Source organism: Desmodus rotundus, chromosome 7, assembly GCF_022682495.2.
Source record: "Desmodus rotundus isolate HL8 chromosome 7, HLdesRot8A.1, whole genome shotgun sequence".
Lineage (NCBI taxonomy): Eukaryota > Metazoa > Chordata > Mammalia > Chiroptera > Phyllostomidae > Desmodus > Desmodus rotundus.
The window spans coordinates 41,358,429-41,374,018 of record NC_071393.1 but is presented as its reverse complement, the minus strand read 5'-3'; positions in this window follow the sequence as shown (position 1 = coordinate 41,374,018).

Here is a 15,590-nt window from a genome sequence, read left to right as displayed (position 1 = left end):
ATATATTTTCCCATATGGTTTGTTCCCTTTTCATTTTGCTGATGTTTTCTTTAGCTGTGCAGAAGCTTGTTATTTTGACAAAGTTCCATTTCTTTATTCTTTCTTTTATGTTGTTTGGATATATCAGTGAAAATATTGCTGTGTAATCAAAACAGCCTGGTACTGGCATAAGAACAGACACATAGACCAATGGATCCGAATGGAGAGCCCAGAAATAAACCCAAGTCAATATGGCCAATTAATATTTGGCAAAGAGGGCAGAAGCATAAAATGGAGTAAAAGTAGCCTCTTCAACAAATGGCATTGGGAGATCTGGACAGCTCAATGCAAAAAAATGAAACTAGACTGCCAACTTTCACCATATACAAAAATAAATTTCTTAATTTATACTGCGTGGTGCAACTTTCTTTGGGCTCTACTTGCTTGCATGATAGTATGGGATGTTAATAGATGCTGAAAAGTAGGCAGCCTCTTGCCTAACAATAGTGGTTTGTTCGTCTTTTCTTTAATTGTGTACAATATCATATTTCTTTTCATAACTTCAATTTATATATTTGATATTATTATTTTTATGTATTCATTCGGAGTTCAAATAAGTTAATAAATGTTAGCAATGGATCAGATAGGTGCTGTGGATACATGTGTGTTCCATCATTCTCGGTGGGATGTCCGAAGTTGCTTCCATTAGCCAAAGTATATCAGATATGGAAACTTTCCTTTTTGCTTCCACTAGTGTAGGTAGTAGGTAGATGAGGCCTCATCCTTTATTCCAAGGACTTAAAATGTCCTCAGGAATATTGGATGGACATTTCTTTACTTGGATCAGATGGGTTTAATTTTTCTAATCAATCATTGCATTTAAAGAGTCAGAGGTTTGTTTTATCTGTTTTAATAAGAGGATCACAGCGTTATTGGAACTATCAGTTAGTATCCTGCTAGTCTCTCACGATCCATCTGTTCTATCCAAGCCCATGCAGATGAAATGAATAAGGTTATGCTGGGAATGAATCACCATTGGGTATTCAAGGTGTTGAATGTGACTCTACTCTCTGCAGTGCTACCCTCATGTAATATAGTTCCTCCTGGCAGGGGAGAGAGCAGTGTCAGGCATTTCCATCCATCTGCTGCTAACGCTTCTTTTTCTGTAGGCCAGTGAGCCAAAGTGGGGTTTTATTAGGAGCAAAATATATTTATATTAATTGTGTGCTCTGAACAGAAGTAAATGATCACAGGTTGGGGCTACATATTCGTTAGACATTCTGTAAGACAAATTTTGGCAACAATACCTTATTTATCAATTGTATGTCATTCTTCACCAATGCAACTTGGCAGTCATAATTACGTTTCATGTAATTTAGCCTTGACGTCAGCTAGCACCTCCTATGCATGACCCCTGAAAGATCTGGGTATTCTCTCTTCCCCAGTATATAGTTAGTCCGATAAACGCAGCAGGTACTTTGGAGAAGGATTGGAAGAATCCTTCTCGTGGCATGCAGGGCTCTTTCACAGGGGAACTCAGTCCCACTTTCTACTCATGCCAAGACCTGGCCAAGAATTCTCAGTAACTAATGCAACTTCTATTTACTAGATACTGTTTTTTATTGTTTCTACAATGCAAGTTACCCTCATTTGCTATCCACTCATCTTGTGCCATGTCTATTAATGGATCCTTGGTTTCCTTTTCAACCTTACCACTCCTTAGGGCAATTACATTCCCCTTTCCTCCAACATAGAAATAGTTGAAGTGCCTTCTATTTCTAACCCAGAATTCTGTGACTCACCTTGAACTAGTGAGATCCACTCAAAATATCTCATTTTGTCAACTCTGGGTTATAGGATGCTGCCACATTAATTAATTCATTACTGATTTAATAAAGGGAGTATCCTCTGAAATCCTCCAATGAATACGGTAGCTGGTGGATTCTTTGTACTCAAAAGCACAGTTCTAGCATGTTCACCACCCTGAGGCTTCAGATCCCTTCACTGACACACTGGGGATTATCACCACACAGAACAAAGTACTTATTTTCACAAGACTGATGAGTGATACATTCTAGAACCCCACCATAGTGTTTTCTTTCTAGAACAATTTCTCATACCAACTTTTTTAGTTTGAGTTTTTCTGAAACAGAGCCTGAGATAAGCACTTCAATACAGTGTAGATTATTAGGGAAGTGGCTCCTGAAAGCTGGAGGTGGGGAGCAGGGAGGAAACTTAGGGACGTGGTTAAAGGCTGAGAGTGCGTTACTGAGGTACTTCCCTGAGCAGTGGGGATAAATTCCCCACCGTTTGTAGGGTGCTCACAATGCCTCCTAGAGGTGTCTGCCCGAGGGAGGGGAGTCTGCAGCATGTATCCACTGTATCAGTTTCAGCTGAAGGAGGTGTGATTTATTTTGCTTTTGATCTGTTTCTTTTGACTGCAATATCAAGGAAAGTCTGGGGGAGAAAATGAAAATATTGGGTTGGCCAACAGAGTTTGTTTGTTTTTTTTCCTGAAGATGGCTCTAGTAGTGCTTAGTTGTCTTTAACTTCATTTGATACAATTTTGTTAGATTATAATGTGACAGCTGTCATATAAGCATTTATTTATTTATTTGTTTATTTATTTATTATAAGCATGCATTTAAAAAACTTATCAAACTTGGTGAATTTTTGTGTAGCCATTTTAATATTGAAGATGGAAAATATAATTGACATTTTCAGCATATTATACCTTATTATTTCAAGAAAGGTAAAAACAACAGAAACACACACACAAAAAGACCTGTGCTGTGTATGGAGAAGGTTCTGTAACTGATTGAACATTTCAAAGTGGTTGTGAAGTTTTGTTCTGGAGATTTCTCTCTGGACAATGCTCCATGGCCTGGTAGACCAGTTGAAGTTGATGGAGATCAAATTGGGGCACTAATTGAGAACTATAAATGTGATACCATGGGGGAGATAGCCAACATACTCCAAATACCCAAATCAATAAAGTTATTAGTGAAAATAAAAAATGTCTTTTATTTTATAGATGGAACTGGACAGTATTATACTAAGTGAAATAAGCCAGGTGTTGAAAGACAAATACCATATGATCTCACCTATAAGTGGATCTTAATCAACAAAACAAACAAGCAAGCAAAATGGAAATAAAGAAACAGAAATAAAGAACAAACTGACAGTGACCCGAGAGGAGGGGGGAGGGGGACAACAGGGGAAAGAAGGGGAAGGGTCAAGTGAAGGAGCCTGTATAAAGGACCCATGGACATGGACAACAGGGGGAGGGAGAGGATGGAATATGGGAGGTGAGAGGTGGGTAGATCAGGGGAGAGTAATGAGGGAAACATGGGCACAACTGTAATTGAACAACAATAAAAAAATTCTTTAAAAACCACAAAAACCTCCCATCGTTTAAATGAAAATAACTTGAAGGTTTTATAATTGATGTGTTAAGGTAAAAGTCTATGAGAAACCTTCTTTAAGACTGTTATTTATTCATTATTCCAGGATGTGCCATGCTATTGTTTAATATTTTCAGATTGATTTTTTAATAAAATAATATTGTCATAGAAAAAAATCACACGAACTTTTTGCCAACACAATACATGCCTGCTCTGTACTTTAGGACCAAATTCTCAGTGCACGATGAGCCTGAGTTTGTGTGAAACTGTCCATTATACAATGTGGCTAAAATAAAAAGAATAGTAATGTACAGAAGCCTGCGTGTTTACCTGAGAATAAAGAAAAAATGTTTTAATATACAATAACTCTGACAATATTGTATTGTTTATTTCAAATCCTCCCCCAAGGATATGTGTATTGATTTTTGAGGGAAAGAAAGGGAGAAAAAGACATCGATGTGAGAGGAAACATGATTCGATCACATCCTACTGGACCAGGGATCGAACTAACAACCTAGCAATGTCCCCTGACCGGGAATTGAACCTGCAACATTTTGGTGTACGGAATGTTCCAACCAACTGAGATGCCACACCAGGCCAGGGCAGAAGATACTGTGTTCTTGAAGCCTTCCTGAAGAACATTTTATAGGATGAGTTTAGGTGACACAAGTGCAAGGTCAAGCAGCAAGTGCTAGTGTAGACTGTGGCAAGTTTAATTTGTTCTGTAGGATAAGTTTTATGCAACTAAAACTCGGCAGGGGAACTTTTAGCAAAGGGACTGTTAGTAAATCTTATATATAGTCAGCTGGAGATGCAAGACTAACACCAGATGGGAACAAGGATGGAAGAGTAGTATGCAAACACTGTATATTCTGAAATATATAAAATAGTGTAACGAGGGAATAGTCACAGGATATCATTTAAATATGGCAGTCCATATTGTAGATGGAGTAGTAAGGAACTGGGAAACTGAAAGCATTATAAAAGCATAAAAGTAATACAACAACAAGGATAAACTAGAAAACCTTTTAATTCTAAAAAGAAATAGAGAAATAATCAGAAGTAAATAAAGAATTACATCTTAGAATTAAGAATTTAGAATTTAGTCCTGTCCATTAATGTAAATGTTTTATTCACATATTAAGGAAACAGATTCTGAAATTGGTTCAAAAAAGCATAAACAGTCTTTTTAAACTATTTTATTAGATATGCTTACTGTGTGTATATATATACACATATATATAACGATGCATATTTATATATATATGGAATCCTAGCTTGTTTCACCAAAATAACATGAAAATTTAAAAGCACAAATAGCCCTGGCGGGCGTGGTCCGGCTCGTTGGAGTGCAGACCTGTAGCCAAAAGACTGCAGGTTTGATTGCCTGTCAGGGCACACGCCTAGGTTTCGGCTCTGCCCCTGGTCTGGGCGCGGCCGTCCCCTGCGGGTGCACCTGATCCACGGTCTGGGAGCACACACAGGAGGGAAGCAATCAATGCGTCTCGTCTCTCTTGTTGATGTTTCTTTCTCAACTTTCCTCTCTCTAAAAGCAATGAAACCATGTCTTTGAGTGAGGATAAAATAAAAATTAAATAAAAAATATTACAATCACCATAGCCATGGATGGTGCCCAGATTATTTTTAAACACAAAAGGAACCAGGACGCCATGGAGGAACGACAGATACCAGGTCTGAGATAGGGACAGACAAGGTGAGTCTGCAGAACCCCCTGGGAGAAAGCAAGGGTGTGCTGAAAAACTGAGGGGGGCGTGTGAACGTTTACAGAGACTGACTTCAGGGGCTCCTGCTGGCTAACTCTATACAGGCAGAGTATCCCAAACCATAAATTATTAGCACATAAGAAAATAATTTATGAGTCCATTGCAATTCTCAAAATCAGACTTTTTTCAGAATACCCCCCCAAAATAATACAGATGATAAGTGAATTAGAAAATCACCATTCATATTTCACCAACATAATAATTGATACTGTTAAGGATATTGGTAAGAATGATCAATAGATTCTTAAGACATTTCATAAAAGCTGTTGGCGCCAAATATACTCACACCATCTTAACTATCACCTATGGATCACCAACTAATTGTAAAACCAAAACAAAACTTACCTTTTTGGTGCACAGCACTTAAACCACGTGACCCAATACAGCATCATCAAAATGGGACAAATTGGCCTTGTGTATCACCTGGTGAAATGCAATATAAAGTGCAAGATATAAGATTCTTGCCACATGTTCAATCTGAAGCAAAGTATTAAAAAGCAATCGAATCCAGACTCTGGGGCATTCTACAAGATACTTGGACTAGACTTTTTAAAAATGTCAGTGTCACCATTGACTTTGACAAAAAAAAAAACTGTGACAGAACCCTTCTAAATCAAAATAAACAAATGAGATATTAAAACTAAATATATATGAACCTTGATTGAATCTTGGATGAAAAAAATAGAAAGGGTGTATTTGAAAGAACCTGAGAAATTTACTATGAATTTCCTATCAGAGAATCCTTATCAATGTTAAATTACTTGTTTGTGGTTTAATTATACAGAATATCAAGTAGGACGATGACCTTGTTATTAAGAAATACATGTTGAAGTGCCAAGGAATGCAGTGCCTTGGTGTTTGAGACGACTTTTAAATGATTCGATAACAAAGTATGTTATCGTATGTATGTATGTTGTGTGTATGTATGTTGTGTGTGTGTGTTTGGGTATAGAGATTGAGAAAAAAGAGAATGCCACAAAATGTTAACAATTACTAAGTTTAGGTAAAGATTACAGTTAATTATACTATTCTATACATTTTCTATAATTATATATAATATATACATATACTATATGTACCTCTATATTTTTAAAGTAGTAGAAAAATTTTGGTGTTAAGGAATACATCAGAACCTAATTTATTTCATTATAAAAATGTGATAAATGCAGCACCATCGCTAACCTTTAGAGCTTTCATCGTATGTGGTGGGAAATACTCTTTTAATAAAAATTGTAGACCAAAAAATGTATTTGTGAGCTATCAGTCTTTTAACATTTATCAAATGTATTTTTAATTGAATAAATATGGACTATATAAGAAATCAATTCTATCAGCAATATTGAAAGTGAGGCAAAATAAGTATTATCTTTTATGATGATTTGTGTATTATTCCTCAGCCAAACATTTTCTGATATCACTCATACTTTCAGTGATTAAAATATGGTTTTCCTATCTGGTTTGTGAAGGACATTGATGTTTTATCATTTTCTGGTTTGATTTTATGAATTCATTAAATATGTTCTAAAGCCATTAAAGGCATGGACTTCATATTTGATGTATGTTCTTTGGGACTAGCCTCTGCCATTTATAATCCTGCTGATTTTCCTCTCCAAGCCTCATTTTCCTCATCTGTAAAGTGAGTAAAATAATATTACTTTATCATGTGTGGTTAGTATTAAATAGAAATATTGTACACATAGTACAATATTTAGCACATTGTACACCCTCAGAAATTGTTAGATACAATTATCAGCAGTTACAAAGACAGTATTTACTTTGCTTGCAGTTATAACTTAACCAATTTACACATATCCTCATTCCTTATTCCTTCAAGATATCAGGACATTTGCTAACTCTCATCTGTTACTTGTAATAGATGTCCATGTCTAAGCAAAACCCTGATGCTCTGTGTGAAAGACAATTTTTTTTAAAGGCGAACTATAAATCATTCAGTGTTTCCCTTGCTGGATTTCCTAGTTATTGACTTCTAGAGTCTCAGATTACACCATAGTTTCTGATCAAATATTGGGCACTAAAAAGAAGGTTACTGTAATCGTTGGAATGTAGTTAATTAAAGCAAAATGTACGCATGGAGTTGGAAGTGCTTATGCTACTTGGAAAGAGGCCGTGCAGTTCACATCCCTTAGGAGAGCACTTTTGCTTCCTGCCCGGTATTCTCCTAACAACTGGGGTCCACCGCATGCTGAGGACCGTTGCAGCCCTGGCTATGTAACATGAGAAAACCCACTTCAGCAAAAGGGCTGCTCAGTATCAGCCTGCTTTTTACACATGCTGCCCTGGACCTAGTACTCGGATCCGAATTTCTTATTTTCTGTATGTTTTATCATTCCAGCCATTTATCCTGGCAACTGGATTCGTGCCTACAATCTCTGTTTGGAGTTTTCTTGAAAGCCCTTCAAACACTAAAACCTCGGATCTGCCTAAGCTAACCTGGAACTTACATATCCACATACATACTTATTATGTCTCCGTGTGCCTGTGGTTAAATAAGCTTCAGAACATGGCAGACGCTTGCTCAAGCGTATAGAATTTTTGGTGAAGAAAATCTAAGAATCTAATCCAGGATGTTTACCTCCCTGTGGTCTAACATTGCATTTCTTTGTGACACATGGCGTGATAGATCATTCCCTACATAAATTTTGGCTCATAATAAAAGCCAATAGATTTTGAATTATGATAACAATTTAAAATAAATTACAATTATAGAATTTGAGGCAAAGGTGGGCATTAGCGGTTATTTGGTCCAAAATTTTCTGTTGATGATGCAACTCTATCTGTCACACCTGTGACAGAAGATAATTCAAACTTTTATTTATTGTTTTCCCAAAAGAGGCTCCCTAAACATCATCAATCAGCACATACATTGGGAGGAACTTCTATTCTTAGAGAAAAGTACTTCCCCTCGTTTTTCTCAATACATCTGCTAGGGGCCTACTTTTCATTTACAGAGGCCTAATTTGCTAAGTAAAACATATGAGAGTGGAAGAATCCCAAATTATTTCTACTTATTTAGCTAGCTATCATCCATCTATGCATTCAGATTAGGTAAGAAACATAAGAGACTCCAAACCCATACACATTTAAAATAAACACTTTAAGCAGACAATACTCTAAGAACTCTAGAAGATTAAGGAACTAAAAAATTTAACCATATTTAAATAAAAAGCATCATAATGTATTCCTGCATCACAGCCTACTTTGACATAAATAAGCAACTATTTCCCACCTGAAAAATATGACTACCAACTCAGCACCTTTTGTATTTTTAATTTTTTAGAACCTCCCTTACATGAGCTGCCATGTAATTTGAGTTGTAAAAATGACACTTGGTTTCTGCCTGGAAATATCTGGGGAAGTGCTTTCTGTTAAGATTGTGCTATTTCCCTTGTTTGTTGAAAAACAGTAAGTCATGGTGTGTATATCTATTTTTTCCCACAATTTGTAAGACATATGCCTGTCTTTATTATTTTCAAACATAAGCATTTAAAGTACTTAATGTTTATCATTATTATGGCTGTTATTTCTTTGTGTTATTATCTTCTATATGAGGGGAACCCCCCAAAACCCAGAATTTATTTATAAAAAATTCTGCACTTATTCTTACATGTTTCAACTTTAGTCACCTTCAAAGTACTCTGCATTTGATGCAATACATTTACTCTGACTTTTTTCCACTGCTCAAAACAGTTTTTGAACTCATCGATTTTGATGCCTTTTGGTGTTTCTGCCATTTTTGTTTCACCTCCTCCACTTTGGCAAAACATTTATCTTTAAGGACATTTTTCATCTGGGGAAATAAACAAACAAAAAGGTTGCTTGGGTGACATCAGGTGAATAGGGAAGGTAGGGCATGGGGATCAAGCCATTTTTTGTAAAAAAAAAAAAACTGCTGAAAAAGAGTTTTCAAAAAAAATTTACTGAAGCTGAATGCAGCCTCTCACAACAATACCAGTTGGCACACTGATACAGATGTGTTCCTAGAACACTAACATATGGAGCTGGACTGTACTACATGGGGTCTACCCTCTGGAAGATAATTCTGTTTTGGGGGGGTCCTTTCCTGTATCTGCCTCAAAAATTTTGAGATATGACAGACACAACATTCCTAATGGACCAGCATCAGATTAAAAGTATGAAAAGACAATCATAGAATCAAATAAAGGATATATGTTTTGTTAATGATTTTATTTTGTTTATTTAGCCTTACCCAAGACATTTTTTCATTGGTTTTAGAGAGAATGGAAGTGAGAGAGGGAGAGAGAGAGAGAGAGAGATGTGAGAGAAAAAGCATCAATTGGTTGCCTTCTCGTATGTGCCCTGACTGGGGGTCAAACTCACAACCATTCCATCTACAGGATGATGCTCCAACCATCTGAGCCACACTGACCGGAGATGTTTTGTTAATGATTTTAAATCAAGCCAGAGAATGCCACATGGCCTGCTCCTCTAAGTTAAAGAATCCCAAGTATATCTTTAAAAAAATGGGTTTACCCTTTACCTTTGGGATTATGAGAGCAGGAATCATTAAACGAATAATTAGAGGTAAGAACAGCTCCTATACCCAAACAGCACACCGGTTATCTTGTTCAGATGGTATATTCAATATGACATACCTTTTCCTCAGCATTTCTAATGCTTTAAACTTGAAACAGCTGCAATAAAAGGGTGAGAAGAGGGAGAATGGGAGAGAAGTTGGCATATTGCCCATATCATGCTAGGAAAGGCAAATAAGAATATAATAGACTTCATTGTTACATACATTGTATCTTCTCTAAATAATGGAAAAAAAGATCTGATATATTATAGTTATAAGCATTTTACCTATTTCTTTATTCAAAAACATCAGCAAAATCACCCTCTTCCAGAATAAAACATTCCCATCAATAGTTGCAACACTGAATGTAGTGAAGATGTAATGTAAAACAATAAAGAGGAAGTTAAAGAAAAGATTGCCCATGTCTCTGTTCCTTCCTACAAAGCAGTTTGGCTCTTTTCTTATTGTTGTTTGTTGAGCATATTTCATAGGCATAAACAGAAGCTGTTGACCTCCCTTATCCTGAGAATATTCATTCCCTACCTCATCAAAACTGTTGGTGCAATTTATTCTATCTGATTCTTACTATTTACAATTTGTTCTTATTATATGGTGTGTCCGATGAGACTCATTCTTGTAAAAGTTCATACACTATTGAAACTGAGAAATAGTTCAGCAATAGTAATGTTTGGAAATAATTATTCCATTTGCATGATTCAACCCATCATGGAGACTGAATCCCATAAGAGACTTTAAAATTTTAAATCATCTATATTTAAAATGTCTAAAATTATAACATTAATATGTTACTATAGCAAAAATAAACATGCAATTCAAATAATGATCAGGGCCTGGTGTATGCTCTTCCACGCCTTTCTCTTTATTTGTACAGACATACTCAAGTCATATACACTTAATGGGAGTTTTGAGGTTTTTTTCCAAAATTGAATTATAGTATATTATTATACTATAAATATTAACTGAATATTACTTTTTATATTACCATGTTTATTTATGGATAGTCCTATAAGTTAATAAATGGATGTAACTCAGTATTTTTAAATTCCTTATCATATATGAGGTCTGTCTGGAAAAAGACAAACCATTGTTAATATAACAAGAATGGTTTGCACAACATTGATTTAACCTGGCAGCCAAGGAGAGTAGACTGGAGTGCACATGTGTGAACAATGGGTACTTCACTGTACTAGTCAGTGGGGGCAGTGGACATTGTTGAGTGAACATGTGTACTTTGTGGCTGTTGCATTCGAAATGACTGAGTAGAGCAAAAAATTTACATCAAATTTTAACCTTGAACATTCCTCTGTGGAAACTATTCAGATGATTCAGAAGGCTGCAGCTATGGACAACTGGTGATTGGCAGCTTCATCACAACAATGCACCTGCTCATGGATCCCATCTCATGAAGAGTTTTTGGGCAAAATATCAAATCACCCAGGCAACTCAGCCTCTCTACAGCCCTGTGACTTCTGGATTTTCCCAAAACTAAAATCACCTTTCAAAGGGAAGAGATTTCAGACCTTTGATGAGATTTAGGAAAACAGGACAGGGCAGTGGATAATGACTGGGGGAGCTGTGTGTGGTCCCAAGGTGCCTACTTTGAAGGGGACTAAAGTGTCATTGTCTTATGTACAATGTTTCTTGTATCTTGTATTTCCTTCAATGTGTCTCTATGTTTTCATATTACATGCTTAGATACTTTCCAGACAGATTATACATACAAGATATTGCACTAATGATGACTTTTTAAAACTTGTTACAGTGGCTCCCCTCTTCTCCCCTTCTTTCGCTAATTAACCTGTGCTAACAATGTAGTGAACCTACACCCTTATCTATACACAGTTACACACATGAATCTAAGCCCCTGTTAACGACAGTGACGTGCAGTTTATAGTAGTGAGCTGTGCAATAATGGTAACACAGTCAAGCATAAATTCTTGTGATGAAGAGGCTAAAGAGCTGGCTAACTACATTTTCTGACTCTTCTGTAGCTAGTGTTGTTCTGTGAGAGAGAGGTTGTTTGTAAATGCTATCTTGCTGGCATATTGCAGGACAAAGGGAATAACCGTTTTTGGAATTTTTTGGAATTTGTAGCTTTGGCAACACATTCGTGATTCTTCAAGTTCTTGATTATGTCTCTCTGTCTTGCCAGCTCATGGCTGACAATGGAATCAGTGGTGTGCTGGAATCATTTTGTATCAGCTGATCAGGGCTTATTATGCGTATTTCTTCTCTACTTTGTCATGCTGGTGGGTTGAAATTGGGCATGGCGGAAGTGTTTGTACTGTTGCCTGATTGTATGAGGAAATTACTGGGCTCAGGATTTTAATTTCTTACCTTAGTGTGGTCACAGAACAATCTATGCTAACTCTGGCGAAGAAAAACTGGGATTTAAATCAATCTGAACCTGAAGAGTAAGTAAAAAGTGAAGTTTGCTAGGCAAAAAAGGATGCAATGAAGTCCCAGTTGAGACTGAATTTATTAATATGGGTAAATTTAACCAGGGAGTCTGAGTTAACCTAGGTTGCGAGAACAGGTTCTTCTTATTTGCTTATTAGTCAAATCTAGATTTATGGTGATTTATGATAAATACATTTCAGATTCTATGATTGTTTTTGGTTTTGCTTTAAAGCAGAACATAATTATTATTAGATTATAGGTATTAGATTTATAGGTATTAGATGGTAGGTATACAAAGATATTGATCCTCTCAGACCACACACTCAGAGTGTGACGGTGAGACTCGGGGTGCCCGAAAGCCTTGCACAACAGACTGTTATCATTTTCTACGTGTGTTTCCATGATGAGAGAAAGGTTATGATGTACCAATTAAAGAATGAACGTGTAAAAGTGTGCACATCGGAATGTTACACTGGGTATATCATCAGTACCCTCCTACCCACTACTGAAGTCTATTCTTTGGAAAACTCAGGTAAAAATTTCTTTGCTAAACCATTGAGAAATACACCGGAGAAGGGAGTACAAGCATCTCTGCTGGGATCTTCAATAACACGGAAAACAGCATTCATCTGCTATAGTTTGGAAGTCGATATGAGAGATGCTGCCATTCCAAGTGATTGAGTGATCTCCACGTGGATAAAGGGTGCAGTGGGGGAAACCATCAGCTCTTAAGACATCAGGATCCTTTTGAGTGAAAGATACACCAATTACACTTCACATATGGCCTTAATATTATTCTAATTACATTCTGTAAATGTTCCTCTTACTCATTTTCTAAGGGTGCTTGGTCTTTATCACAGTAACTATGCATGGATGTAAGATAAACAAGCAAAAATTAGGGAGTGAGTAGAGAGATTCTGAATGCTATGGTTTTGCACTCATCAGAGAGGGTGATTATGGAATTTAATTAAATGTAATTTTGGTCCAATCTTGTTTCACATTGGTTCCAGTGGCATCGATACGATTAAGAAACTACCCTGTTCATCTTGCTACTGACTTATATTCTCGGTAACCAGCATAGTGCATGTAGATTTACAGTAAATGGCAGCATACGCCGCCCGTCTCTTTGAACCAGGAAGTGAAGACCATCAGGAGAGAAAAACTCAAATGGAAACTTCTAGATCATTAGTGATCATTCAGAAGATACAGCATGCACTCTTAGACATCAGAGAGATTGCTGTCACTACGAGAGCACTGAATTATGTAGAGGTAGTAATTATTAATGCATCTAAAGTAGTGTGTTTATATTTACAGGAGACAGGTGTTCTTTTGGAGAGCAATATTGACTGTTGAAAAGTTAGTCATTATGCCCCTGAAGGGGTATCCCTTATTGGAACAAACCAAGACAACCAGGTTGTTGGCTTCCCCAGTCTCCCCTGGGATGAAGGAGACTCAATCAATCAATTTATTTGGCTTTTGCTCAGGTGCTTAAAGCAAGTATGGACATTCTTTCTGAATACAGTCTTTATTTTCCCCAGTAACTTCCCAGGGCTGAGTTCTTAGAATCAGCCATATCCTGCCCACTCCCGGCACATACATCCAATCCCTTTACAACACTCCTGTGTTCTTGCCTGGCCCACAGCAGTAAACAGCTTATAATAGTTCTCTACCAGTGCTGATTGGCACACGTTACTAAATAGACCCCAAAACTCCTTTACAAAGAGTAGGTGAACATGTTGGTTCTAGACTTATGTTTGGAGGGAAGCAGTTCTGTTTTGTACAAAACAAAATGTGGTGTGGTGAAAAAAAATTGGCCTTTGTTCTGGGTTCCTTGGATGGAATCTCAAAGCTTTGGACTTTCCTGAGTAAAAGGGGTGCCTTTGTTATTCATCATGGACCCACATACTTTACAGCAATGAGGTGACTCTCGGTGGACCTCTTGATACTCATGCCAAACAGATGACTCAGGACACGGCAGGTCATGCCACAGGGACCAATCCTGTGATGAGGTTGGGGCTTTGAGGCTAACCTCCCTAGCACGGCACAGAGGGGGTCAGGGCTAGAGATTGAGTTCAAACACGTGGTCTCCCCCCTCAGCTATCCCAGTGATTTGTTTTATATGTTGTTTTCTAAAAATTATTTAATATACACAAATTAAATTTTGATGCAAAGCCACATGTAGACAACTCTTGCAGTTCAATCCCAGGTTAAATGATCTTAGTCAATTTATCTGTGTTCCATAGTGTATAAAATTTCAGGGAGTGCTGCTGTGAGAAACTGAAAAACTGATTTATCATATAAAGGATAGCATACATTTATGCGTAATTAATTTGTTTCTTTATGATATACAGTGGTAATTTATTTTAAATATATTAATCTATACTTAAATTAAAAAGTTCCTTTATTGAAACCACTTTATTATATAATATTTAGCAATGATGAACCTTTAAAATTGTATGATTCTATATATGTATGTGAATATATATATATATATATATATATATATATTACTTAGTTTTTAGTAAAGAAATACCTAAAATGTTTCCCAAGATAGTAAAAATATTGTCAAGATTATAATTTAAAAAACATTAAAAGATCAAGCCAGAGGCATAGTTTCAAGGCAATAACACTCACAGACAAATTGGAAATGAATGCTTAACTAGTATATATAAAGAGGGAATGAAACTAATTTATAAATGGTTGCTAGTAGATAGCTTGAGAGAAGGAGTCCAAGGTTAAACTAGGAAAGTTCAGCTCAATTGATGATGAAAGATTTAGGCCAGCATTAGTCATGCCTCAGGACTTGCTTAACATGCAAGTTATAGAAATAAGGTATAATTATGTCTGATAAGTACATTAATAAACTCCGTATTTTCTCCTAAGTATTACAACTTACTATACTATTACAGCATTTACTATTCCTCTAAAAAATTAAAGTGGCAATTGAATAGTTATCCACATGATTCTGGAAAAGATGTTTGATTCTATGTATTTTCCTGTAGTTTTTTTTTTTTCCTTTTTGAATAAATACAGGGTGGGGCAAAAGTAGGTTTACAGTTGTTCATATGGAAAATAATACAATAGTTAATAAGTAGTATGAGAATAGACTCTGTTTCACATATGACTATAAACCTACTTTTGCCCCACAGATCCTGAATAATGAATAGTAATATTAAACATTATTTATTTATTTTATCTGCAGGTAAAAACTTGGTGATGGGATAATGGAATCTTAGAACTGAAAGAAATCCCCTATCTTAGCTCCTTATATAGCTGACAAAGTCAAGCTGAAAATAGGCAAATTCACTTTCTTCACTGTTGAGCCTCTCTAGCCATTATAAAGCCTCCCTCCGTGTCGCTGAAAGTATCAATGAGAGCAGGTCCAATCTTTTCCAGTATTCAAAAACACAGAAACAAAAGCAATATTTACTGCACAGAAACATATGC